Source organism: Hyperolius riggenbachi, chromosome 12, assembly GCF_040937935.1.
Source record: "Hyperolius riggenbachi isolate aHypRig1 chromosome 12, aHypRig1.pri, whole genome shotgun sequence".
NCBI lineage: Eukaryota > Metazoa > Chordata > Amphibia > Anura > Hyperoliidae > Hyperolius > Hyperolius riggenbachi.
The window spans coordinates 167,521,101-167,548,282 of NC_090657.1; the positions used below are offsets into that span (position 1 = coordinate 167,521,101).

Below are 27,182 nucleotides of genomic sequence, written 5' to 3' on the forward strand. Positions count from 1 at the left end.
ATACTTCTCATAATTTCTATGATAAAGTAGCAACACTATCGATTTTAAAATTCAGCTGTGTAGTGGAAAAAGGCCCCTAAAGTGAGGGCTCACTGTAAAGGCAGGCCCTGAACAATTCCCTCATGTAAACTAATTCACTGTGAAAATTATTCAGTTCATGATTAAAGGGACTCCGAGCAGTACACAAACTATGGAAAGATGCATATCATTTTAAAGCTCTCTTTCTCCTCTTTCCAATGATATATAAACCACCGCCTTACGCCTTTTTAGTTTTCGCTATTTTCGCGATCAAAATTGCAGCGGCCGCGAGTTCGATCGTGAAAATAGAGAAAACTAAAAGGCGTAGGGCGACGATTTAGGGGTCGCCAGAAAGAGGAGAAAAGGAGCTTTAAAATGATATCCATCTTTCCATAGTTATATTGTATTACACAGGGCGACTTTTTCTCAGTCAGCAGCTCCACTCAGCAGGAAAAAGTCGCCCTGTGTAATACAATAGAACTATGGAAAGATGGATATCATTTTAAAGCTCTCTTTCTCCTCTTTCTGACGACCCCTAAATCGTCGCGGTACACCATTTAGTTTTCTCTATTTTCACGCTCAAAGTCGCGGCCACGGCAATTTCGATCGCGAAAATAGAGAAAACTAAAAGGCGTAGGGCGGTGGTTTATATATCTTTGGAACGAGAAGAAATAGAGCTTTAAAATGATATGCATCTTTCCATAGTTTCTGCACTGCTCGGAGTCCCTTTAAGGATGATCTGAATAAAAATATTAGAGGGTTGGAACGTCTCTTTTACCGTTACCAACAGAGGTTGGACAAACTGGGCTTCTTTAGCTAGGAGAAATGACTGAGAGGTGATCTGATTAACATGTATAAGTACATCAGAGGCAATACAAAAGCTTGGCAGAGGAGTGTTTTATCTCTAAGACTGTACAAAGGACAAGGGCACATGATCTGCGTATGGAGGAAATTCAAATTTGCCTTTTATATAGAAAGGGGTTCATCATAGTAAGTGGTTGAGTTGTAAAATATTTCGTAAACAGTGTGGAGACTATGTGGAGCCGTGACTCACAGAAGCAGAGAGGAATAAGCTATGACTGACAGGAGCAGAGAGCCAATAGAAACAGCCTGTCTCCTGCAAATCCTGCTGATCAGTAGTTGATAGATTGTCAAGACTTCTCAGGAGGAAAAAGATTTTCTACCTCGCAAGGCAGGCAGTAGAGAGAACGGAACAAAAGAGGTTTACCCTGTAGCCCTTCAGACGTTTAACCCTTGAGGTTCCTGTTTGAAGATGCGGAGGAACTAGTAAGGAAATCAATTATCTAAGCTGTAGCAATTAAATAAAATGTTAAAGGAATACTTAAGGCAAAAAAAAAAAAAGACATTTACTCACCTGGGGCATCCCTCAGCCCCCCGAAGCTGGATGGTGCTTTTGCAGCCCCGCTCCGATCGTCCTGTCCCCGCCGGCGGCTACTTCCGATTCGGCGACAGCCGCCGACAGGCTGGGAACGCGGCTGATTTTCCGCGTTCCCAGCTTTTATAGACGCTATAGCAGCATAGAGGGTGATAGCAGCGGCTGGGAACGCGGAAAATCGCTGAACCGGAAGTAGCCGCCGGCGGGGACAGGACGATCGGAGCGGGGCTGCGAGGGCACCATCCAGCTTCGGGGGGCTGAGGGATGCCCCAGGTGAGTAAATGTGTTTTTTTTTTTTTTTTTGCCTTAAGTATTCCTTTAAGAAAGACCAATAAACAGATTCAAAGTGAGCAGAAGCAGTATAACAAACATGTAAATTCTAAAGGGATACACGGAACAGCTTGTAACAACACAGAGACCACTCCACACTCTTCTGCTGCTACCGAACAGGTTTTTGTCAATGTGCTTTGGTAAATTACCAAACTTCTGCCGCACCTGTGAACATTTTTATGAATTAGCAAACAAAAGTCTAAAATATTGAATGCAGTATTTTAACAGTTTCAGCCCATTGGGATTTTTCACCGTATGCATCCGTGTAATTTTCACCTCCCATTCATTCACCAATAACTTTATCACTAATTATCACAATGAATTGATCTATATCTTGTTTTTTCCGCCCCAATTATTATTATTATTATTATTATTATTATTATTATTTAGTATTTATATAGCGCCGACATCTTCCACAGCGCTGTACAGAGTATGTGGTCTTGTTACTAACTGTCCCTCAGAGGAGCTCACAATCTAGTCCCTACCATAGTCTTATGTCTATGTATGTATTGTGTAGTAGTATATGTGTTGTAGTCTAGGGCCAATTTAGGGGGAAGCCAATTAACTTATCTGTAGGTTTTTGGGATGTGTTAGGAAACTGGAGTACCCGGAGGAAACCCACGCAGACCCGGGGAAAACATACAAACTCCTTGCAGATGTTGACCTGGCTGGGATTTTGAACCAGGGATCCAGCGCTGCAAGGCAAGAGAGCTAACCACTATACCACCGTGCTGCCCAAGGCTTTCTATGGGTGGTATGTTTTGCTAAGAATTATTTTTTTCTAAATGCATTTTCACAGGAATATTAAGGAAAAAAATGGAAAAAAAATTCATTATTTCTCAGTTTTTGGCCATTATAGCTTTAAAATAATACATGCTACCATAATTAAAACCTATGTATTTTATTTGCCCATTTGTCCCAGTTATTGCGCCATTTAAATTATGTCCCTATCACAAAGTATGGCACCAATATTTTATTTGGAAATAAAGGTGCATTTTTTTCAGTGTTGCGTCCATCACTATTTACAAGCTTATAATTTAAAAACATACCCACTTCACATGCATATTAAAAAAGTTCAGACCCCTTAGGTAACGATTTATGTTTGTTTGTTTTTTTTTATTGTAATTTTTATTTTTCATAAAAAAAATATTTGGGTAATTTTTGGATATAAACAGTTAAATTTGAATGTAATAATGTCTTTTTATTTCATTGAAAAAAGTATATAAATAGTGTAAATAGTTTCACTATTTGGCCACAAGATGGCCACAGTCAAAAATAATGTTTTTAATCCTGTAATCAAGCGCTCTCGCTTCCAGGAAGGGTATAGAGGACGGGAAACTTTTTTTTTTCAGTAGAAAGACGGTGTTTTCTGAAAATTAAGTCGTCGGTCTTTCCATGTTCCCATGCATTGATTTCTGGGCTAATGTGGGGCAACCTGTGCGCTAGTGATCGCGTGCAGCAGTGCTACAGCAACCACCTGGACGTGACAATGTCCAGGCGGCATAATCGGTTAATGACCTGATTTTTTTTAATTTATTTATTTTATTTTATTGCACAGCCCTTTATGATTTGAGGCCTCTATCTGCATTAAATGGTTGTCTTAGATGCTTTCCTTGCATTGAAGGACATCTATGGCTATAATTTCAAGATAATTCCCAGCAGTGTTGATCCAGGGATTTTATCTGATTGACATCTGGAGTCAGTAAGGACTTTTTCTTTCCTTAGTGAGACAAATTGGCCTTTCTGGTTGAACTTGATAGCAGGACCGGGCCGAGGCATAGGCTGGAGAGGCTCCAGCCTCAGGGCGCAGTGTAGGAGGGGGCGCACAATTCATTCAGCTGTCATTCCTAATTGTGTTTGAAGCAGAAAGAAATAAGAAAAGAAGATTCCTGGCAGTGACTGCAAGCCAGATAACTAGAGATTAAGGTGTTGGGGGCCCTGTGGCACCTCTTAGTCTAATAGCAATCAGTGTGTGACGGCTGGGGTGGAGGGATGGAGAGGGCGCACTTTGGTGTCTCAGCCTTGGGTGCTGGAGGACCTTGTCCCGGCTCTGCTTGATAGATTAATGTCCTTTTCAACTTAAATCCTGAAATCTTTGCTCTTTCCATGATTTGGAAATGTCTGACCTCGGTCTGTCTTTCTGAAAGTGCTCATGTAAAGATATTCGCTCTTTGAGCTCATGAGATAATCACTTTGCAAACCAATATTAAGCAGCAAAACAGCATCAGACTGAACAGCTTGTGTATTCTAACTTGAAATGAAGACAAAACACAAATGCTATATTGGATCTTCAGAGATGACTAAAGTAATGCCAGGATACATTTTATGGGATCTTATGTCAGGAAATTATGTGCAGTTTCATATCCTGCATCGTCTCCATAAAGCATTTACATAGAACATTTTTGTGTTTCTGTTTTTAGAAACTCAATGCTGAGAGGAATGATGCAGAGATGTACAAACCGCACATGTTTGCAGAAGAAGTGGAACTTTCCAAAGCATCATCCTTGGAGTCTATCAGCAATGGGGGAAGCAGCTCAACGCAAACCTGATGTAAAGAATAAATAAATAATATAATGAATTGTGTGTGTAGTATGGATAGTGAATAGAACATTAGTAGCAAAGAAAAGTGTCTTATAAAACAAAGCAGAATTAATGACTATTTGAACTTTCCTGCAGTAAAACCTTATCTCAAGCTGTCTGTCGAAGTTTCTTGGCTGTTTAAGTGCATCAGAAACCAAAACTGTCTTGAACTCAAGTTGAGTCGAAGAGCTCAGAGAAGCTCTTTTGCATAGATAACTGAAGTTCCTTAACTCTTCCTGTGCTGGAAATCAATATGAGACTCTCTTCTTTCTCTTCCGTACTACACATACAATCTATTTTCTCATAAGTTTATTTTCACTCCAGGTTAAAACCTGACAACTCTGCAAAGTTTTGCATCCACGTTTGACATGCTGGAAGGCAACTGTGAAGACCCCATGACTGTTAAAAGACCAGCTTTAATCACATGACAGTTACAAAGATTGTCTTTAGGACCTAATATTTTATAACAGCAATCCAACAGGGATCATGTGTGCATATCAAAAAAAAAATCCAGTAAGAATGACCTCTGTCTTCAAGCAAAATCTTCAGTACTTTTGTATATAAGGAGTCTCTGTTCTGCAATGGTCCTACAGTCTGGCTGTCTCCATACACTAGTACCATAAACTGCATGTAGTAGGACCTGTGGATAAGGTGTTGGATACACTTTGCCGGCTCATACTGCTCCTGTCCTCTCATTTTTCCTAACTTGACATCAATCAATATCTATCCCGTCAATTTCTGAATGGAGGAATCTGACTGTAAAACCAATGGTCCCGAAGACTTCATCCTCTAGATGCCATTTATCAGCTTAAAAAGAACCATGTTCATGAGAAGTAAGGGAAATGGTATATTTCTGTAAATTGTTTTTGTTCAATGGCTTAGACTCATGGAATGGTTGGATGACAGTTTACACTAACTTTACTGCATACGTTTGTAGTTTTTATATAGCATATATTAGTATGTATTCTCAGGAAAAACAAAATGGTGGTTGGTTTATTGTGGACTTGGTTCCAGGGACGAGCACTGAATTTGTGATGGAGGATTCTAACTCTGCCCTGTTTCAAAATTCTCATGGAATAATATATATAGATTTTCTCTTTCTCTTCAAATTTTGTGTATATTTGCTTCCATCAAGAAGTTTATTTAAAAAACAAAAAAAAAACAATGTAGAAAGTGACAATGAAAACCTACTACCAGGATTACTAAATATTGCCACACTGCAAAAGGCAGAGCTGAAGTGTCATAAATGTACAATAACTCCTTAGTCCTGATTGAACCTGAGATGTGGCAATAGGAATAAAATATACATATCTGTGGCTTCCTCCAGCCTCCTCCAGCCTGATTGCTCCCACGCCGATCTCATCTGTCTGCCCCATTAGTGGAATAAACTCTACTGCATATAGGACAATTGGTATTTATATTCGGGTGAGATTGCAATTTTTTTTTCCTACCCAAAGTATTTGATATTGTGTTTACAATGTAATGGGATGTTTCATTTTTTGTTGTTGTTGGAAAATATGTAAATTTTTAAATGGGTGTTGCCCAAGTCTGTTTGCAATAAAAAAAAATTGTAAACAATACTTTTGATCTTACTCTACAGCCAGCTAAGGAATTCCAAACCAACAAATCAAATAGTTCTTCCATAGTAATTATGGCCACGATTGGTGTGTGTGTGTGTGTGTGTGTATATGGATGGATAGATAGATAGTACAGACCAAAAGTTTGGACACACCTTCTCGTTCAAAGAGTTTGCAGATTCACACTGAAGGCATCCAAACTATGAATTAACACATGTGGAAGTATAGTACATAACCAAAAAGTGTGAAACAACTGAAAATATGTCATATTCTAGTTTCTTCAAAGTAGCCACCTTTTGCTTTGGTTAATGCTTTGCACACTCTTGACATTCTCTTGATGAGCTTCAAGAGGTAGTCACCTGAAATGGTCTTCCAACAGTCTTGAAGGAGTTCCCAGAGATGCTTAGCACTTGTTGGCCCTTTTGCCTTCACTCTGCGGTCCAGCTCACCCCAAACCATCTCGATTGGGTTCAGGTCTGGTGACTGTGGAGGACAGGTCATATATATACATACACACACACACACAGTGGGATGCAAAAGTTTGGGCAACCTTGAGAAGTGAAATGAAGTTTATTGGATTTACAGAAAGTGTGCAATAATTGTTTAAACAAAATTAGGCAGGTGCATACATTTGGGCACCACAAAAAAGAAATTAAATCAATATTTACTAGATCCGCCTTTTGCAGAAATTACAGCCTCTAAATGCTTCCTGTAGGTTCCAATGAGAGTATGGATTCTGTTGAAGGTATTTTGGACCATTCCTCTTTACAAAACATTTCTAGTTCATTCAGATTTGATGGCTTCCGAGCATGGACAGCTCTCTTTAACTCACACCACAGATTTTCAATTATATTCAGATCTGGGTACTGAGATGGCCATTCCAGAACATTGTACTTGTTCCTCTGCATGAATGCCTTAGTGGATTTTGAGCTGTGTTTAAGGTCGTAGTCTTGCTGAAAGATCCAGCCCCGGCGCAGCTTCAACTTTGTTGAATTATGTCAGCAGCAGGAGGAGTTGGTGGAAGCAGAATAGGCCATGGAACCTGGTGGTGGGACCATAGCAGTGAATCAAATTATGTCAGTAGAATGTGTTGGTGGTAGCAGAATTGGCAGTGGAACCTGACTGTGGGACTAAAGCATTAATTAAATAAAATGATGATAGCAGCAGGAGGAATTAGTGGTAGCAGAATAGGCCATGGAACATGGTTCTGGGAGTCGGGACCATAGTATTTAATAAATCATACAATGTCGGCAGCCGCAGCAGGAAAAGTTGGTGGTAGCAGAATAGGCTGTGGAACCTGGCAGTGGGACCACAGCATTAAATAAATCAAATTATGAGCAGCAGGAGGAGTTGGTGGTAGCAGAATAGGCTGTGGAACCTGGTGGGCATACATGTAATTAAGGCGCCAGGAAATTTTGGGCACAGGATGAAGCCGAAAAATAGCTCACCCTGCTCCTGCAAAAGGCCGCGGCATGAATTAATATTTCCTTTCCAGGCTGCCGTGAAGTAAGACTTAATTCGGCTGCCAGCTACTTCTGGGTGCCGAATTACGCTGTTTTTATCATAATTTGAGCTCAATACCAAAATTACAGACTTGAGGCCAAAATAACGGACTGAGTGCTGCTAGCCATAATTTACATTGTATTGTATTTGGTGGCACCCAAATTTTCTGCAATGTTATTGCTTGATTTTCCTAAATGTAAATTGTGACGACAGCAGCAGGAGGAGGAATTGGTGGTAGAAGAGTAGACTATGAAACCTGGCAGTGGGGCCACAGCATTAATTAAATTATGACAGCAGCAGGGGTTGGTGGTAGCAGAATAGGCTGTAGAACCTGGCAGTGGGACCACAGCATTAAATAAATCAAATTAAAGGACAACTGTAATGAGAAGGATATGGAGTCTTCCATGTGTGTTTCCTTTTAAACTATACCAATTACCTGGCTATCTTTCTGATACTCTGCCTCTAATACTTTAAGCCATAGCCCCTGACAAAGCCTGCAGATCAGGTGTTTCTGACATTGTCAGATCTGACAAGATTAGCTGCATGCTTGTTTCTGGTTATTCAGACACTACTGCAGCCAAATAGATCAGCAATACTGCAAGCCAACTGGTATTGTTTAAAAGGAAATAAATATGGCAGCCTCCATATTCTTCTCGCTACAGTTGTCCTTTACATTAGGACAGCAGCAGTATGAGGCATTGGTGGTAGTAGAATAGGCCGTAGAACCTGGTGGTGTGATCACAACAATACTGAAATTCTGTCAGCAGCAGCACTAACAGCATTTTAATGTTTGTAAAGAATGGTGGTACATGGAACATGCCCCTCACACTCCCTGAGAACCATGAATATAAAAATCTGATACCTGTGGCAGCAGCAAGTTCAAGGCAGTGGTCATGAAGCTGCAGTTGGGCCCTCGCCCTATCTCAGACCACAGAGTTTTCAACCAGTTTTAAACCCGGACACCCCCAATGGCAGGCAGACGTGTAATCACTGAAAAAAAACATCAGGGAGACTTGAGGGAGGGTTCCAGTTTAGATTCTCTCACCAACAGCAGAGTCCAATTCAATTCAAGCCTTATACATCTTCATGAACGTAAGTATCCACCTACTTGGTGGACAGATGTGTGTGCGGGAGTGCTTCTTGGTGATCATCCCACCAGCAGTGCTGAAGCCTCTATCAGAAAGCAGGTGAGAACTTATAGGGTGTACTGGGAAAGGTGTCCAGTCTTGAAGTCCAGTCCCCCATGGGGTTCTCCCAGTGTCAAATGCACTGGGGAATCCCATGTAGTCATCCACCATGCAGGTGAGCTGCTGTCGTGGACTGGAGGATTCTGCCAATTCCTGTCTGGGGAGCTTAGACTGGTACAAGGCCCTTGTAAGACCCAGGAGAGCTCAGGACAGTTGGTGCTGACAAGGCCAGGACAAGGTTCTCCAGCATCAGAGGCAAAGACCCTAAAGAGCAACACCACCCCCCAAGGGGTTGGGGCAAGCTTTACTAGTTATCTATGAGTGTTGCGCTTCTGGCTCAAACCCGTATGCAATGCGTCATCTTCTCCAGGACTGACTGGCACTGAACCATATTTTGTAACTCCCAGGAGTGTCTTTCTCTTACCTGCATGCCGCAGTGCATGTTGAGAGATGTAGTTTGTGGATGTGAGCACAGAAATATTCTCATATTCATGGACTACATCTTCTGCCATGCATTGCAGCACGAGTGCAAGAGAGACACTGCCGGGCATGACAAAATGCTGTTCAATGTTTTTGACCCTGGAGAAGATGGCGCATTGTGTGCGTGCCAGGTGCTAGAGGAGCTGCACCCCCTAAGTAAATAGTGATGCTCACCCCAATGACACACTTCATTATGAAGCTCCATTATGGGGAACTTCAGTTAAATGTATCCTGGTGATTATGCACTTTGACCCCCTTGGCGTTCTTATTCTTTTTCCAGATTTTGGGGTCTAAAAGCAGTGCAATTTTTTTTGCATGCTTTTAGATCCTAAAACCTGGAAAAAATCACGTTGCTAGGGAGTTCTGCAGCAGCCCAGCACTCACTCACCTCCCTGAGTTTCAGCGCTGCAGTTTTCCCTCTGTCCTCCGAGTGGCGCCTTAACACTATAGTGAGATTGCCGGCAGTCATCCTGATGACAGACGGAGATCTCACCAGGGGGAAGCAGAGCCTCGGGGGTGAAGAAGAAGAATGGCGACCAACGTTTGGATCCCCCAGGCAGTAAGTTAAAATGCTCACTGCGCTCATTGCTCTGCATAGACCTTCCAGCGGCTACCACAACAAATTCAGCTTGGGATTACCGCTCCTGGCATGTTTCTTCCACCCCGAGCTGAACTCGTGATTACTGCTAAGGAAGTTAAAGAACACTGAGCACCAGGGATATTTTTTTTTTTTTAACCATTAAAAAGGGAGGTTCATAATGCAGTGTGCTGTTGGGGTGGAGGTTGGGGGAAGTGCCAATGCTTATCTAAGGGGCTTGGTTCTCTACCACTTCATCCATGAGGAGTGTGTAGTGACCGTCTGTTCAAAGACTCTGCCTGTGGAACATGCTCCCGGTCACCGCAATGCACGCCAGGAGATGTAGTGCGTGGCTCTGAGTACATCTCTGTACTCTACGGACTATATCTCCCGGCATGCATTGCAGCTTACATTGTGGTGTCCAGACGCACGCGGACTTTGCGCTGCGGACGCTTATGGGGCAATCCACACAGATGGGGGGCTAAAGGAGCAGCCCCCCGTAGGTGAGCATTGGCACTCCCCCAACATCCTGCCCCCCCACTTGTTTTATGACCCTTTGTGAGATTGACCACAAAGCCATGAAGGGCACCAAGGGCAGGCAAGGGAAGGAGTGTGAACATTGGGGGCCCCAATAAAGTTTTTCTGGGAGGTCCCATGAATTATAGTTATGCTGCTGGCTGAGCACCCACTGTCTCATGACTCTACAAGAAAGGGGAGGGGGAAGAGGCAGGAGAGAGAGAAACACTGGGTGTGTAATTCCTTATCTTAGTAACTAAGCATTGCTGCAGACTAGAGCTTGTGTTTTAGACAGGAAGTATTGAATCAGGATTATTATCAAGCCGATTCCAGACTTCTTGTCTGTAAAATACAAGTTACAGTTTATTAGCTAAAAGAAAAACAATAAGCTTTCAGCTCATAAGCCTTTTTTAGACTGTAGTCCTGCTGACTGACAATGTTAGAACATACAATGAGAAGGAGGTAGAGGAGGGATTTCTTTGCAAATAAAGGTAGCCATACACTGGTCGATTTGCCATCAGATCGACCAGCTGACAGATCCCTATCTGATCGAATCTGATCAGAGAGGGATCGTATGGCTGCCTTTACTGCAAACAGATTGTGAATCGATTTCAGTCTGAAACCGATCACAATCTGCTCAGCTGCTCCTGCCGCCTGTCCTCCCCCCGCGCATACATTACCTGACGCTGGCTCCCGGGCATCTTCTCCACGCTGCACCGCTCTGTTCTTGCTCCATCTCGGCGCTTCCTGTGTCACTCCGTGACCAGGAAGTTCAAATAGAGCGCCCTCTATTTGAACTTCCTGGGTCACTGCAGTGACCCAGGAAGCGCCGGGATGGAGCGGGTGCAGCGCTGAGAAGATGCGGAGAAGACGCCCGGGAGCCCGCATCAGGTAATGTATTTTTCATCGGATCAGCCGCCGCTAGCGACGCGCACTTTACCCGCGGGCGATCGAGGGTAATTTCCCGCACGGCGCGATCGACGGACCGATCCGATTTCGGGAGGAAATCGGATCGTCGGTGGCGTTTACCCGCGAACGATTGGCAGCAGATTCGATCCCAGGATCGAATCTGCTGTCGAAACGGCCGGGAATCGGGCCAGTGTATGGCCACCTTAAGTGTCATTCAGATACATTATTACAAGGGATCTTGCAAGGATTGTGAAGTATGTATGGCACATAGATAAGACCCTTGGTTTACTTAACTTCTACACAGGCGGACATGGAGATTTATTTTTTTTACAGACCTCCTGTTCATTGTATGCTGCTGGAGCTTAGAAGCAGGTAACTTTTTATTACTGGGGGGGTAACTTAGGGGGGGCACAGTGATTCCCAGGGGGTCCAGTGCCCCAGTGTAGCGCCACCCATGGTGGGCACTTAAACCCACCACTATTGAAACAACTGAATGTGAGAATCCGCTGATGTTATAGTTGGGAGTCGAGCTCCAAACCTACCTCTCAACATAATGACTATACTATTGCCAATCTCACCAAACCCACCACACCATACTAAGGCCCGGTTCACATTAGCGTTCCCTGTCCGGATCTGCCTGATCGGATCCGGACCGTATACTGTACAAACGGAACGTATGTCCCGCATAGCAATGCAAAGGCTATGCGGACCTTCACACGCGTCCGTTCCGTACAGTACGGAGCTGGACCGGACTCCGGACACTTTTCAAACATGTGCTATTTTTTGGTCCGGCTCATCCGGCCCACGCACCCGGACCGGAGCCTGACTGCACCATCCGGATATAGAAAACCAATGGGAAACGGAAGCACAGAACACACTGGAGACAACACCGGACGTTCTACCCCACTTCCTATGAGGATTTATAGCGGCCATTTTGGATGGGGACACATGGGCCCAGCATATCTGGAGTGGAGCAGCAGTGACACACGTGCTGGAGCTGTTTTGGCAGTATGTCGGAGGTGGAGGTGAGGCCTACAGCAGAGGACCTGATTCTACAGGTGCACCAGGTGCACCTTCTGCTGACCCCAACAAATTTTAACCTTCCTGGCGGTAAGCCCAAGCTGAGCTTGGGCTATGCCGCCGGAAGGCACCGCTCAGGCCCCGCTGGGCCGATTTGCATCATCATTTTTTTTTTTTGCTACACGCAGCTGCATGTGCATTCTGATCGCCGCCGATTTGCCGCTAACCGTCGCGCCGGATCCGGATGGCAGCCTGAAGCAGTCCTGATGCAAACGGACTGGATGGAACCGTACGGTTCCAATCCGGATCTGGTCCTGATACGATCCGGATCCGGTCGGTTTGCATGCCAAAACGCAAGTGTGAACGGGGCCTAAGCAGCTTCAGTTTTCAAGCTTTTGTTTCTATGCTCTTCAGGCCTGGACAACCTTAGTCAATTGGACTCAATGGCCCATATGCAATTCACTTTTTCACCTGAGTTTTCTACTAGGTGATAATTTTAAACTTGGCAATAAAATGCCTTTTAAGCCACCAGAAAGCAAGAACATACTGAAAATAAATTTGATAGTACTTTTTTTACCTACTTTTTGGTACTTTTTAAATTGAAAAGTGCTAGAAAGTTATTTTAAATCGAAGATGAAAAATTATCTCCTAGGAAAAAACTCAGGTGAAAAAGTGAATTGCATATGGGCCAATGTCCCTTAGTCATCTTTTACAAATGTAATACATAGTACTTATATTAATTATATCAGCAACGAGGACCTACAAGAGATATAACTGTAAATATTAAACAACATGGTTTTGGCTTAAGATTTTCTTGATATGGAATGATTTTATTGTAATAGTTGCAATCTGTCTCGATGAATACTTTATTGGGATGTGATCCTTGGGAAGTATTGTCCTTTGTGAACCCCGGCCACATGCTCTGCACAACTATAGGAGGAACAGAGACAGAGCCTCGTAGGTGATATATTATTACATGAATTCTTCTGACTGGCTGTCACATTCCATTATCCTTCTGCTACATCCTATAAGAAAAAAGCGAATATTATCTGGCTGTCCTATAAATGTTCTTGTTACACAGATAAGACCATCCTGCTATAGCAACTGTAACCGATAACTGAAAACACAAAATGTTCGAGTAACAAACCATGAGAAGAGCTTTACGGTTCTGGATGTCCTGTGGAAGGTCTCAGGCTTATATAACCCCCAATAATAAGTGTGAATGGATTGTGAAAGCATGGTGGATATTTCGGGTGACACATATGAGCTTGCCCTTGGGTGGTCTTCCAGACATCTTATCATTCTCGGTAGGGATGATCAGAAAGAGGAAATTCAGTTACGCTGGAATTCCGGCAGCGGTAAATTCCGTAACCGTATTCATCGCTGATAAGAGACAGGGCTGATCTCTCCCTGTCCCCTCACTGTACTCACGCTGTGCTCTGACAGCTAGTATACTCCAACCGGAAGCTGGGTATATGAAGCAGCAGGACAGGAGACTGAGCTGAGATCTCATTCAAAGTTCGCGCTGTGTGCTGATCTCTCTGCTCCTAATTGCTGTCATGCTGTCAGACTCGTAAATGCCACAATATGCTTCCGGCTCAAGGGGAAGAGGGGAAAGGGGCAGGGACCCTTCACTCCAGTGTTAGTAGTACCCCACCTGATTGCTGCACTGACCTTGCAGTAGCAGCAGCAGATCTGTTACCGGTGAGCTGTGGATGGCTGCTCACTCACTGTGCAGGCACTGAGGGTACCGTTACCTGCACCGTTTGTGCAGTGGAGAAAAGGGGCCACAAGACAGGGAATTTCAAAAGGCGGGGGTGCTCAAGCATCCCCAGCACCCCCCTCTGCACGTGCCTGACCGTTACATTTCCGCGGAATTTTGCAGATTTCCACAGAATTCCGCATTCCGGCGGAAAAATTAAAGTAATCGCAATTGAAACCTTGTTTATGCTAAATGGTAGCCCATGGGACCTAGTGGCATTTCCACCGGTCATTTTTTCTTTTGTTTTGTTTTTTGTGCAGCAGGAGGTGTCGCTTAAGCCATGGGAACTAGCAGTGGTCCCATGGCGGTGGTTTTGTCGCCGCAGGAGGTGTCGCGTAAGCCATGGGGTTCCATGGCGGTCATTATAAGTGTGGTTTGGAGCCCCAGGAGGTGTTGCTTACGTCATGGGACCTAGCGGTTGTCCCATGGCGGTCGTTTTGGCGCCGCAGGAGGTGTCTCTTACGCCACAGGACCTAGCAGTGGTCCCATGGTGGTGGTTTTGGCGCCGCAGGAGGTGTGGATTAAGCCATGGAACCTAGCGGTGGTCCCATGGCAGTCATTTTAGCGCTGCAGGAAGTGTCTCTTACGCCACGGGACCTAGCGGTGGTCCTATGGCGGTGGTTTTGGCGCCGCAGGAGGTGTGGATTAAGCCATGGGACCTAGCGGTGGTCCCATGGCGGTCGTTTTGGTGCTGCATCAGGTGTCTCTTACGCCATGGGACCTAGCACCTGTAGTGCTGTATGGCTGTTCTGACTAGGAATGACTGGCTCAATGGTGCACACTACAGCTGTAATGCTTTGTAAATGCACACATGTATTCTCTACATCTTATAGCTAATTCCTTCTGATGAATCCTCCCACCTCCCCAAACAGCACAAACAGCTGTGTAACGACAGCCTTTCTATAAAGGGAACAACACCTTGTTTACGGTATGTGAGATGGAGGTTCTGAATTCTGCACACGTCCTTACCCCAGGGGTGAATCTACTATGAAGCCACCTAAATCACCTGATTCAGGTGGCAAAATCTACAGGGAAGTGTTTGGACAAACCGTTAGGGTCACCTGGCGCCTGCCTCCTCTCTGCTCTCCCACCCACCTTCCTGGCTCACACACTACACTCTTCATCTATGCATCCCTAAATCCCAATTCTCATTCCACCAGTGGCACCTGCTGCCCCTCCCCATGGCATCATAAGCAGTTAAGGTGTCGCTATATGCCTCTTAGCAGCGGCATAGCAATCGCCATAGCAACTGAAATAGGGCCCTGGAGAGGAAGGGGCCCAGGTGGTATGTGTTCACTTTGTTTCTCCCCCCTCTGACTTGTGCCCATGTATTATACACAGTGTACATTGCATGGGAATGTAAATTGCCCATTTAACGCATATCCAGGGCCGGTTTTAGGGCAAGGATACCTAGGCCATGGCCTAGGGCACCACAGGAGCAAGGGCACCAAAGAAAGAGGCTAAACTGGTGCAAGCTTGCAAATGCTGCATTGCGGGGAGATCAGGTGAGTGCCTGACCACATTAACCTGCTGCCAGTGTCCTGTGCAGTGCCCGCCTTGCTCTCTGTGCATGTTTGCATTGTGGGCGGCCAGCAGCTATGGACTTGGGCAGCATTAGAGATGGAAAGAAAGAGGAAGCTACTGCACTGGAGATGAGCAGAGAAATGAGTGACACTGATGGCTGCTCCGGTGTGAAGGCGAGCTGGCTACCTATACTGAAGGGGAGTGGGAAAAGGAGGGGATTAATTGAGTCAAATGGCTACCTATACTGGAGGGAAGGGGTCCTCTCGCTACCTATACCAAAGGGGGGGGTGGCTGGTGACAGTGGCGTTTGCCGGTAAAGAGTACAAATTTGGCCCTGCTCATATCGATAGGGTAGGGGCAGGTAGCATTGCTTCAGAGTGCCTACATCTGATGGCCCCATAAAAATTTTGCTATGGGGCTCCATAGTCTCTATCTATGCCACTGCCTCTTAGCAATGTATGCTACGGTAAAACCCCATCACCAGCGAGAGATAACAATGAACAGTCAGAGAAGAAGCTTTGGCACACGATCAATCAACCGGGGGAACTGCTACCAGACCGGCCAATCACAGCCACTCACTGCTCCTTTTGCTAACTGGTGCTGATCGTCTCACTGGCAGGACTGTGGCATGGTCATTGGGCGAATCACTGCACTCAATCAGTAGCAGTGACATCTGACGGGACTGCTCAGCAAGAGTAGTTAAAATGTATGCACTTACAGAAATAATGGGCAATAAACAGGGTGTAGATTTCTAGTACCAAGGCCCAGAGGTAGTTAAGGACCTCAGCCTTTTTATATTTTTCCATTCTGATCGATGTGATTGGCTAAAAGTGATCGCAGGGTCAATAGCCAGTAAAATTGCCTCCTGACTAGCACATGAAACCTAGGGGCGGAAGCGTGATCATGGCTGCAGCACATGGAGGAGGGCTATTGAAATATACACCCTGGCACAGCACAGAGGCAGCAAACCAGGCATAGATGTCAATAGCATGCGTCCGGAATAGGTTAAATTAGTGTTATTATAAACATTAGACTTTAAATACTTTACAGCGGAAGGCTATAACGACATGCTTTTCTAATTTGACTTCACAATCACTTTTACCTTGAAAAAAAGGGGACAAAAGAGAATGGATTCAGGTTAAGAATGGACCTACAGTCACTATCTCATTTCTTAACCAGGGACTACCTGTATTAGGCTAATATTTGGCTCCAACCACATCATGTCATGGCCATTCCCACCGTTTCTTCGGTGATGGGCCCCTGCCCAGTTTTTACTTCACGGAGGGGGCATCACATTATGGGCTGCTTGGGGCCACCAAAACCTTAGCTGCATTCGTGATGTAGAAAATTATACATCAACTTCTCAAATGTCCATCTTCAAGCGGATTCTGACTGGTCCCAGTCTATGCTATACACAATGACACTAAATTTGCAAAGAAAGTAGATTTATTAGCATTTTGTTGACCATCTCTTCTTTTCCATCTGAAGTCTGCAGTGTGTGGTTTCTGCTACAAATGAAGGCTACCTGCAAACTGGCCACCTAGCGTGGGTTAGAAACGGAGGCTATGTCTGCCACAGGAAATGCTGATGATCTGATTAGCAACTAAACAGTTACCCCGCTAGCATCTCTGCCTCGCTTCCAGTCATGTCATTAGAAGACTAATCATCAAAGTGTTACCTGATTAGAACCGTCAAGTGGTTTATTCTAGGAGGCTGTAAAGCAACAGGTTATTAGTAACTTTGCACACCTCAGCCTCCGGCAGTGATGTCACCGACTCTGTGCAAGCTGGGATTAATGAAAGGTGAAGTGTAGGAGGACAACTCTACACATGACAGAAATGTGTTGAGAAGGAGCGGATGGTAATTAGCGTACAAACTGGTTCATGTGTGGCTTCAGCTTTCTCCCGACGTCTAATTCCACTTCTGACGACGTCTTCATAAGTGTAAAATGCAGCTTCAATCTCATCAATCTATGTGTTTACAATCTGGGGATTTTTTCTTCTACTCAATACAATTTTGAACTTTACCCTTTTCTGTTCCAAAGAAAACTGAAAAAAAATGAGTTTGGTTTTGAATGCTGCTTTTGTATCACCCACACTGAGTGTTTCTGCTTTCCTCATGCAATGTTGTACAGCAAGTCACAGTTTGTATATATATTTCACTGGGAATTCCAAACTTGACTGGCATCAGCATCAATGTCATGTGTGAGCATTCTGTAGAAGGAAGAGATGATGTAGTCTTGTGGAGCACCGCTGTGCCATTGACTAAGAGAATGCAAACAGCTAGGATAACCCGCATATTACAGTAAACCAAGGCAATCAATAGGAGCCTAATGCTGGGAGTACACGGCTCGATTCTGAGCCATTTAGATGACTCGATAGATAATTTCTGACACGTTTCTGCATTGAGGACAATGAAAAAAGATAAGAAAAACGTGCGGAAGAAAAGAGAATCGCCTGCAGAATTGAGCAGGGAATCGATCTAGCGGTAGAAATGAGCGAAAAGATCGAGCCGTGTATGCCCAGCATAAAACTCATCTTCTTCATCTCATCTTAAACTTGGAGGTTTTTTCTTTTTTTCCCACCCAACTCTAGTGGGGGCTTCCCTCCTCCTCAATAGAGATGGCCTGAACGGTTCGACCGCGAACTTATTCGCGCGGACTACGGTGGTTCGCGGTGAACCGCGAACTATATGCGCGTTCGACCCGCACCCTATACTACATCATTTGACCCTATACATCAGTCAGCAGACACAGGGTAGCCAATCGGACTACACTCCCTCCTGGAGCCCCCCCCCCCCCCTTATAAAACACAGGCAGCGTCAGCCTTTTCACTCACTCGTGTGGCTGCAGTAATTAGAGAAGGGAGAGAACCTGCTGACATAGGGAAAGCTTAGTTAGGCCCTTGCCTTAGGCTTGTTAGGTTGCTCCTTCTTGCTGATACTTATTGCTAAAAAGCACTCCTCATCCTCAACAGCTCTTTTGAGAGCTAATGTTGTTCTTGTGATCTTTTTTTTTTTTTTTTTTTTTTTTTTTTTTGTGTGTGTGTCCCACAGACACTTGTGTTGCATATACAGCCCTGTCAGTCAGTCGCAGCTGCTGGACCTTGGCCCCTTGGTAATTCCTACTGTGCCACTGCCAGGCCGAGCACATTCAGTGACTACCTGTGTGTGTGACAGCTGCACATTTGTAATACCAATCACTGCATACCCACCTGTTCAGTGCACCTACCTACCTACGTGAGCACACACACTGTTATATACCAGTCAGTCGCTGCACCTGTTCATGGTACCTGTGTGTGTGACAGCTGAACATTTGTAATACCAATTTTTCTGGCTGCACCGTAGCTGCAACAACAAAACAAAAGGCATGTACATGTGTTAATTACCCTTCGTGATAGTCACCTTGCCGCGGTAAAGGGGCTTGTGTATCACAATGAAACAATGACTGCTGGCTATGTGAGTGTCGGGGGGGGGGGGGGGGGGTTTGGAAAGGCCAAAGATTGGCCTTTCCACGGCTCAATCTTTGGAGGCAGAGAAAACAGATGGCATTGCTCTGATCGGAGGCAGACACATTAAAAAATTTCCAAACCGCTGAGCCCCCCTGGGGTAATGGCACTATGGTGGCATCAGCAGCTGACATTAAAGGGCATGTTGGCTGGCTGCACATAGGTGGCGATACATGGCGCCGGACACTGCTACCAAGCTGTTTCCGACGACAAGCTCCCCCTGCTTCTTTCAGGAACTCTTCTCCTCCTACTCCTCTCTGACTCCCCCTCTGAACTGTCCCCCTGTTCATCTCCTCTATTGGGAACATACGTGAGATTAGTATCATCATCATCATCATCATAATCATCCTGCCCAGCTTTGTTTGCCTCAGACCCCTACAAAACTGCACCAACAGCAGGTACTTCATCATCCTCATCCTCACACTTTACATCCATAGTGTCGCCGCCTAACTCAGATATATGAGGTGGTGTAACTTGCTTAGCGCCTTCATCTGGTTGTAACAATAATGGGTGTGAATCAGTAAATTCCCCACCAATTAACTCCTGTGAAGTGTCATGCAGCAGCTGTGGTGCATGTAGTAGCGCTGGTGGCTGCAGAAGATGAGGTGTTAAATAGTCAACCACGTCCTGACAATCTTGGGAGTTGATGGGAAGTGCCTTCTTCTGAGCACTGTACTTTGGGCCAGGGCTGCACGAAATCACATCAACACGAGCTCGCACAGACCTGCCGGGTGGCCTTCCTATGGGTCTGCCTCTACCTCTGCCTCTACCTGTTTCGTCCGTTTTGTCCATATCGGGGGGATGAAGTGAAAGGTATGCACTGACTTGACTAATACAATGTGCAGTCACACAGGTGCAGTTAACAGGTATGCACGGAGTGGAATATCACACTGCGTGAGCACACGTAGGTGGGTGGGTGCACAGTGAACAACAGGTAGGTATATGCAGTGGGTATTACAATGTGTACCTGTCACACACAGACAGGTACCGGACAGGCACAGTGACACTGCGTGCGCTCACGTAGGTGGGTAGGTGCACGGTGAACTACAGGTAGGTATATGCAATGGGTATTACAATGTATTACAATCTGTCCCTCCAACTAGCATCTCTCACTTGTGACTTGCCGGCATGTTACCAGCGAGTCAGACAGGAAGAGGAAGCTTCTACGTTGGAGACGAGCGGAGATGTAAGCGACTGGTAGCTGTTATTCCACATCTGCTTGTAACTCTGCAATGCTGCCCAAGTCCATAGCTGCCCGCTCTGCTCTCTCTGCACGTTGGCGTTGTGGCTACCACTGAACAGGGGGTTGGCAGCAGAGTACCGTGGTCAGGCAGCTGATCTCCCTGCACTGCAGCATTTGCAAGCTTGCAAATGCTGCACCAGTTTAGCCTGCTGCTTTGGTGCCCTTTCTCCTATGGTGCCCTAGGCCATGGCCTAGGTGACCTTGTCCTAAATCCGCCCGTGATGGCCCCCACTCCACACAGAGGACACAGGGAAACCCGCAAGGCATGCACAGCCCCACTCCACACTGAGGACACTGGGAAACCTGGCAGGCAATCATGGCCCCCACTTTACATGGAGGACACAGGGAAAGCTGGCAGGCACGCACAGCCTCACTTCACCCGAGAGACTCTGAAACACCTGGCAGGCAGGCATGGCCCGACTCCACAAAGAGGACACAGGGAAATCCGGCAGGCACGCACAGCCTCACTCCACACTGAGGACACTGGGAAACCTGGCAGGCATGCCTGGGCCCCACTCCTCCCGAGGGACACTGGGATTGGGAAACCCAGCAGGCATGCACGGCCCCCACTCCTCCCGAAGGGCACAGAGAAACCCAGCAGGCACACATGGCCCCACTCCACCCGAGGGACACTGGGAAATCCAGCAGGCCCGCACGGCCCCCACTTCACACGGAGGTCACAGGGAAACCTGGAAGGCGCGCACGGCACCCACTTCACACAGGGGACACTGGGAAACCCAGCAGGCACACACGGCCCCAATTCCACCCAAGGGACACTGGTAAACCCGGCAGGCCCGCACGTCCTCCACTTTACATGGAGGACACAGGGAAAGCTGGCAGGCACGCACGCACGGCCTCCACTTCACCCGAGGGACTCTGGAACACCTGGCAGGCATGCATGGCCCCCACTCCACACAGAGGACACAGGGAAACCTGCAAGGCACGCACAGCCCCACTCCACACGGAGGACACTGGGAAACATGGCAGGCATGCATGGCCCCCACTCCTCCCGATGGACACTGGGAAACCCAGCAGGCCCGCACAACCCCCACTTCAAACGGAGGACACAGGGAAACCTGGCAGGCACGCACGCCACCCTCTTCACACGGGGGGCACTGGGAAACCCGGCAGGCATGCACTGCCCCCACTTCACATGGAGGACACAGGAAAACCCAGCAGGCACACACGGCCCTAACTCCACCCGAGGGACACTGGTAAACCCGGCAGGCCCGCACGGCCCCCACTTTACACGGAGGACACAGGGAAAGCTGGCAGGCACGCACGGCACCCACTTCACACGGGGGACACTGGGAAACCCAGCAGGCACACATGGTCCCAACTCCACCCGAGGGACACTTGGAAACCCGGCAGGAGCACACAGCCCCTACTCCACCCGAGGTACACTGGGAAACCCAGCAGGCATGCACAGCCCCTACTTCACATGGAGGACACAGGAAACCCAGCAGGCACGCACAGCCCCCACTCCACCCGAGGGACACAGGGAAACCCAGCAGGCACGCATGGCCCCCACTCCACCCAAGGGACACGGAAACCTGGCGGGCCTGCGCGGCCACCACGCCACCTGAGGGACACTAGGACACCTGCCAGGCACGCACAGCCCCCACTCCACACTGAGGAGACTGGGAAACCCTGCAGACATGCACGGCCCACACTGCACAGTGAGGACATTGGGTCACCTACCAGGCCCACATGGCCCCTACTCCACCCAAGGGACACTGGGAAACCTGGGACTTTTCCATTTTATGCACAGTCCACACTTTACACGGAGGACACTGTGAAACCCTGTAGGCACTCACGGCCCCACTCCACCCGAGGGACACTGGGAAACCCTGTAGGCACTCACGGCCCCCATTTCCCCCGAGGGACACTGGGAAACCCAGCAGGCACACACAGCCCCCACTCCACACTGAGGAGATTGGGAAACCCTGCAGGCATGCATGGTCCACACTGCACAGTGAGGACACTGGGTCACCTGCCAGGCGCACACGGCCCCCACTCCACCCGAGGGACACTGGGAAACCCGGCAGCTTTCCATTTTATGCTGAAATTGATTGAAAATGTCTGTATAATGTGTAGGGAATTGAGCTGATCTGGGGCTTATCCAACCCACCCCCCCCCCCCCCCCCCTCTCTGGTCAGAGTGCATTTCGCCCCTAAAAACAGCATCCATTCTTGTGTACATGTGTTATGGTTGCCTGTGGTTTTTCGCCCGGTATATTGTTGAAGTTAGTTTTCTGGGAATATCTGAATATCTCTTATTTCCTCTATGTCCTCTTTTCTAAGAATAAGCCAAGTGCGTCCTACATACATAAGTAGCCATGTTACCCAGATGACAGAATTAATCTGATATGTGGGCAGGCAAAGAGGCACAGCATAAGGACAGGCATGGGGACACAGCACAGAGGCAGTCATGGGAAAGCAGCACAGGGGTAAGCATGGCGATGCAGCACAGGAGCAGGCATGGTGCCCCTGGGCTTTGCCGCCCATGGCACGAGCTATGCCTGCACCCTCTAGATATGCCTCTGGAGCTGATAGACACCTCTCTGATTAGGCAACGACTGGTGAGAGATCTATCTGATAGCCAGCCACATCAACCAGCGTATGGCCATTTTATGGCTGGCCGTAAGTACCCTTGCCTGTCCGTTTTCTGCATACGTTTACTGCACACCATATGGGTTTGCATGCAGGGAAATGCATACATTTTTTTGGTTTGTTTGTTTTGCAGAAGCTTATTGGTAGGGAAACACAGTTTTCCACTGCTGTCAGGTTTTTTTGCTTATGAAAAAACATGAACTGTAAACTAGTGAGATCCTAGCCTCAAGGAACTCTGCAAATAAGTAACAACAACGTTGAACTAAACCCGATCATATACTATGACACTCCCAATCATATACTAAGAAAGCAAGACATTGCTGCAATCTCAGCAAAGACCACTAGGTGGCATTCATGCTTCTTTCCACTGCTGGAACATGCTGTTCAAAAACAGTTTAATTATCGATGTATGTAGGGGTCATTTTTTAAAGAAGACATCAGTAATAGAAGTGTAACAGATTATTGTAGAGAATGAGAGACATGACAACTGAGCAGAAGACTGGAAGAATGTAAATCACAAGCTGTCTAATAATACCCAGTGTCAGTACATCCAGTCCTGCCTGCCATTGTGTCGTCTCGCTGGCTTTATCGGCAGAAATGTTTATTCACGCTAAACAAAGTAAAACACTGATAATAATATACATGTTCTTTCACGCTAAACGAAGTAAAACACTGATCTTAATATGTATGCTTATTCATGCTAAATGCAGTAAAATGCTCATAATAATATGTATGTTAATTCCCACTAAACACGGTAAACCGCTGATAATAATATGTATGTTTTACTCACGCTAAACACAGTAAAATGCTGATAATAATATGTATGGTTTTTTTCACGCTAAACGCAGTAAAACGCTGATAATAATATGTATGTTTATTCACGCTAAATGCAGTAAACCGCTGATAATAATATGTATGTTTATTCACGCTAAACATAGTAAAACGCTGATAAAATATGTATGTTTATTCCGGCTAAACACGGTAAACCACTGATAAAAAATATGTATGTTTATTCATGCTAAACACAGTAAAACGCTGATAATAATATGTATGTTTATTCACGCTAAACACAGTAAAACGCTGATAATAATATGTATGTTTATTCACGCTAAACACAGTAAAACGCTGATAATAATATGTATGTTTATTCACGCTAAACACAGTAAAACCCTGATAATAATATGTATGTTTATTCACGCTAAACACAGTAAAACGCTAATAATAATATATATGTTTATTCACGCTAAACACAGTAAATCGCTGATAATAATATGTATGTTTATTCACGCTATACGCGGTAAAACGCTGATAATAATATGTATGTTTTACTCACGCTAAACACAGTAAAATGCTGATAATAATATGTATGTTTTTTTTCACGCTAAACGCAGTAAAACGCTGATAATAATATGTATGTTTATTCACGCTAAACATAGTAAAACGCTGATAATAATATATATGTTTATTCACGCTAAACACAGTAAACCGCTGATAATAATATATATGTTTATTCACGCTAAACACAGTTAATCGCTGATAATAATATGTATGTTTATTCACGCTATACGCGGTAAAACGCTGATAATAATATGTATGTTTTACTCACGCTAAACACAGTAAAATGCTGATAATAATATGTATGTTTTTTTTCACGCTAAACGCAGTAAAACGCTGATAATAATATGTATGTTTATTCACGCTAAACATAGTAAAACGCTGATAATAATAATATGTATGTTTATTCCGGCTAAACACGGTAAAACGCTGATAAAAAATATGTATGTTTATTCATGCTAAACACAGTAAAACGCTGATAATAATATGTATGTTTATTCACGCTAAACACAGTAAACCGCTGATAATAATATGTATGTTTTTTCACGCTAAACATAGTAAAACGCTGATAATAATATGTATGTTTATTCACGCTATACGCGGTAAAACGCTGATAATAATATGTATGTTTATTCACGCTAAACGTAGTAAAATGCTGATAATAATATGTATGTTTATTTACGCTAAACACGATAATGCTCTGATAATAATATGTATGTTTATTCACGCTAAACGCAGTAAACCGCTAATAATATGTGTGTTTATTCCGGCTAAACACGTTAAAACGCTGCTAATAATATGTATGTTTATTAACGCTAAGCGCGGTAAAACCGCTGATATTAATATGTATGTTCACGCTAAATACGGAAAAACGCTGTTAATAAATAATCCACGAGAAGTATGGAAAGGCCTAAGGGCAGCCACGAACTTTAAACCCCCTCCACAACCTGTGACCCCCAGCCTCCAGCTGGCCGAGGAGCTCAACGAGTTCTACTGCAGGTTCGAACAGCAGTTCAAACAGCCGGATGCACCCTTGACATGTATGTTTATTCATGCTAAACGCGGTAAAACGCTGATAATAATATGTATGTTTATTCACGCTAAACGTAGTAAGACGCTGATAATAATATGTATGTTTATTCACGCTAAACGTAGTAAGACGCTGATAATAATATGTATGTTTATTCACGCTAAACGTAGTAAGACGCTGATAATAATATGTATGTTTATTCACACTAAACACGGTAAGACGCTGATAATATGTATGTTTATTCCGGCTAAACACGGTAAAACGCTGATAATAATATGTATGTTTATTCACACTAAACACGGTAACATGCTGGTAATAATTAGTGTTGGGCGAACACCTGGATGTTCGGGTTCGGGAAAGTTCGCCGAACATGGCCGCAATGTTCGGCATGTTCGGGCCGAACCCCGAACTCCCCGAACATCCCGCTTTTGGGGGCCCTATGGGGTCGCAGGCATAAGGGGGGAGCATGCCCCGATCGCGGGGGGGGGGTCAGAAATTCCCCCCACCCCCTCCGCTAGCGCTCCCCCCTCTGCCCGCTTCCCCATTCAAAAGTTAGGAAGTGAAACTGTACCTGTGCGGTAGTGGGTGGCTGGCAGTGGGCGGCACTATGAAGTGACTGAGGAGGAGGAGGAGTCCGGAGAGTGACGCGTTGAGGGAGGCCGGGCAGTGTGCGGATCAGCAGCAGTAGTGGGTGGCTGGCAGAGGGCGGCACTATGGAGTGACTGAGGAGGAGGAGGAGTCCGGAGAGTGACGCGTTGAGGGAGGCCGGGCAGTGGGCGGATCAGCAGTAGACTACTGCTGATCCGCCCACTGCCCGGCCTCCCTCAACGCGTCACTCTCCGGACTCCTCCTCCTCCTCAGTCACTCCATAGTGCCGCCCACTGCCAGCCACCCACTACCGCACAGGTACAGTTTCACTTCCTAACTTTTGAATGGGGAAGCGGGCAGAGGGGGGAGCGCTAGCGGAGGGGGTGGGGGGAATTTCCGACCCCCCCCCCGCGATCGGGGCATGCTCCCCCCTTATGCCTGCGACCCCATAGGGGGGCAGTATTCGGGCGAACAGGGCCCTGTTCGTGCCGAACAGGGGCCCTGTTCGGCCAGGCAATGAGCCGTTCGGGCGAACCCGAACAGTTTGGCCGAACACCACCAGGTGTTCGGCCGAACGCGAACATCACCCGAACAGGGTGATGTTCTGCAGAACCCGAACAGTGGCGAACACTGTTCGCCCAACACTAGTAATAATATATAAGTTTATTCACGCTAAACGTGGTAAAGCGCTGATAATAAAATGTATGTTTATTCACGCTAAACACAGTAAAACGCTGATAATAATATGTAAGTTTATTCATGCTAAACGCGGTAAAATGCTGATAATAATATGTAAGTTTATTCACGCTAAACGCAGTAAAACGCTGATAATATGTAAGTTTACTGACACTAGACACGGTAAAACGCTGATAATAGTATGTAAGTTTATTCACGCTAAACGCAGTAAAACGCTGATAATATGTATGTTTATTCACACTGAACACGATAACGCGCTGATAATAATATGTATGTTTATTCACGCTAAACGCAGTAAAACGCTGATAATAATATGTAAGTTTATTCATGCTAAACACGGTAAAACGCTGATAATAGTATGTAAGTTTATTCACGCTAAACGCAGTAAAACGCTGATAATAATATGTAAGTTTATTCACACTAAACACGGTAACGCGCTGATAATAATATGTATGTTTATTCATGCTAAACGCAGTAAAACGCTGATAATAATATGTAAGTTTGTTCATGCTAGACACGGTAAAACGCTGATAATATGTACGTTTATTCACGCTAAACGCAGTAAAACGCTGGCAATAATATGTATGTTTATTCACACTAAACACGGTAACGCGCTGATAATAATATGTATGTTTATTCACGCTAAACGCAGTAAACCGCTGATAATATGTGTGTTTATTCCGGCTAAACACGTTAAAACGCTGCTAATAATATGTAAGTTTATTCATGCTAAACGCGGTAAAACGCTGATAATATGTACGTTTATTCACACTGAACACGATAACACGCTGAT

The 27,182-nt window shown here is 45.6% G+C and overlaps 1 protein-coding gene and 1 long non-coding RNA gene across 8 annotated transcripts in view; one reads left to right on the forward strand and one right to left on the reverse strand.

Moving 5' to 3' along the window:
- The window catches only part of LOC137542432 (cadherin-like protein 26), a 604,516-nt gene that overhangs the window by 456,203 nt on the left and 121,131 nt on the right, over positions 1-27,182 (forward strand). For 3 of the 4 annotated variants that reach the window (XM_068264330.1, XM_068264332.1, XM_068264334.1), the window contains one exon: positions 4,165-4,322. The exons of the other annotated variant lie outside the window; for it this stretch is intronic. The gene's annotated coding sequence lies outside the window, so the exon portion shown is untranslated. Of the gene's footprint in view, positions 1-4,164; positions 4,323-27,182 lie in introns of those variants that run through there. 4 annotated transcript variants of the gene reach the window in all.
- Positions 12,926-27,182, reverse strand: part of LOC137542433 (uncharacterized) — a 163,192-nt gene continuing 148,935 nt past the window's right edge. For all 4 annotated transcript variants that reach the window (XR_011025426.1, XR_011025425.1, XR_011025428.1 and 1 more), the window contains one exon: positions 12,926-13,118. This is a non-coding gene — a long non-coding RNA (uncharacterized lncRNA). The remainder of the gene's footprint in view (positions 13,119-27,182) is intronic.